Source organism: Phodopus roborovskii, unplaced genomic scaffold (genome assembly GCF_943737965.1).
Source record: "Phodopus roborovskii unplaced genomic scaffold, PHOROB, whole genome shotgun sequence".
Lineage (NCBI taxonomy): Eukaryota > Metazoa > Chordata > Mammalia > Rodentia > Cricetidae > Phodopus > Phodopus roborovskii.
Genome location: NW_026126652.1, coordinates 42903 through 45160, shown reverse-complemented (window position 1 = coordinate 45160; position 2258 = coordinate 42903).

The window sequence follows — 2258 nt, the reverse complement described above, 5'->3', positions numbered from 1 at the left end:
CCTGACATTTTCTCTTTCCATTGGCTAAGGTCGACAAGCCAGAGGGCCCCCAATGAAGTCTTTCTCCATCGTCCCTGTTAGGAGTAGGACAAAGTCAGCTACCGAGGGGGCAGTCTAGGTGGCATGTGACAGGCCTTCTCTTATTTGCAAGGGCACTTTGCTCCAAAATAAACCCTTGTTCTTAGGACATCTACTTTTAGGAGACAACACCCCAAAAAGAGATTCCTTCTGACTGGGAAAAAAATCTGCTAACAACTGCAATATGGGACTTATGAGAGAGCTCAATTTGTTAAGATCTTGTCATACATGCATGAGAATCTCGAGTTCAACCCACATGCACCCATATGAAAAAAGAAAAATCAAGAATGGTGACACACGGTCAGTGTTGATGAAATGAAGTCAGAAATCCCTGCGTCTCCCTGGCCAGCAGGTCTTGCCTAATGGATGCACACAGTCCTCAGTAAGGTATGGCCTTCATACACATGCACTCGCATCTATAGACATAGTGACTAGTTTGCAAATGAAATATGGCCCAAAGTGTCACCATACAAGTTGAGCAAACATACTGAGTTTTGAAAGATTTGGCATTCTTATCAAGTCTCTTCTCCCTTTTCAATTTATGCCTTGAAGTAAAATCCAAAGGCTAGTGTACAGAGATGTCATACAACTTAAATGTGTCTTTTTTCCCTGTGTCTTTATAAATGACTTTTGCCTTCCATTCTCTATGTCTAATGCCCCTGACTCCAAACAGTCTGATCTTCATGACACATATGCCACAATATTTCCTGAGCATTATGTGTGCTTTCAAATCTGTAGTGATCACAGGTATGAGCACAGAGATTTAACAAACTTATTAAATAATATTCCTGTATCTGAAACCTTGGTCCTGTTCTCATTCAGACTGTTTAGGATCATCCTGATCATAGCTAATGCACTTGAAGAATGAAATGTTTGTGATTTACCTATGTCCTCTCAAAGACTCCATATTCTACATAGGAGAGGTACTTCCTTCATCATGTTAGAGCATTGACCAAAATGATTATGAGCCTACCTCTAAGCAGACATGGAAAAGATCAGAGTTCAAATGTAGAGCAGATCTCCTGGGCCAGATACAACACTTACCTAGCATGTTGAGTAAGAACCTACTTCAGGATTTCTGTAAAGTTAGTATAATTGATTTTGAAGATTAAACAATGTTATAAATAAAAGACAAAGGCAGAATGAGAAGGAGGAACACTTTTACCTACAAGGTTTGTTGGGAAAAGGGCTGGATTGCATTTGAGAGTGGATGTTTCAGCCTTGGAACTATGGATAAAGTTGTTGCTAGTTTGAATGATGACTAGGACTTATTAGTCTGTCATGGAGCTTCTGGGATAATATGATCAAAACCACATATGTATATGAATCAAAGGATATCAGTGCTTACGATTCAGTGCACATTTCAGTAGCAGGAATTAAACAACATTTCTCCTTTGAAGCGGTAATTTCCATGAAGAAAAATTTTAGGTAACATGATATGCTTAACAGATATGGTATATCAATGTTCCACAATGTACCCTGGGGTAGATATGCAGAGTTCACCATTTCCTTGTGAGGAAATTCGGTGTTCTCAAAGAACCTTGTTCCAGGAACTCTGCTTATTAGTTGTAAATCACAAAGTCTAACACTGGCAAAACAGTTTGATAGGAATGAAGTAGTGCATGATTTCCCCAGAATTTTAAATTTTCTGTAGTTACATTTTAAACAGGAAAATCAACCTGGGCATTTTGCCATATACCTGTAATTACTGGTTCAAGAATAATGGATGGCAACACAGATTACTCTATCCAGAAAAACCCTCAATCATTATAGATGGAAAAAACAAATTGTTCAATAAAAAAGACAGGTTTTCACGATATATTCTAGATATCCAGCCTTACATAAAGTTCTGGAAGGAAAATTTCAACACAACACACATAAAACATAGGCAATATATAATCCCACTTCAAATGAACCATTGAAAAAGCAGGACAAATATATTCAAAATACCACTGTCAAAAACAAATCTAAATCAAACAAGAATTAACAATCAATGGTCTTTACTTTCCCTCAACATTAATGGTCTTAACTCGCCTATAAAAAGACACAGGTTAACAGAATGGATATGAAGACAGAATCCATCCTTCTGATGCATAAAAGAAACTTTTCTAAGCTTCACAGATGAACATTACCTCCAGGGTAAAGGATTGAGAAATGATCCTCCAATCAAATGGACCCAA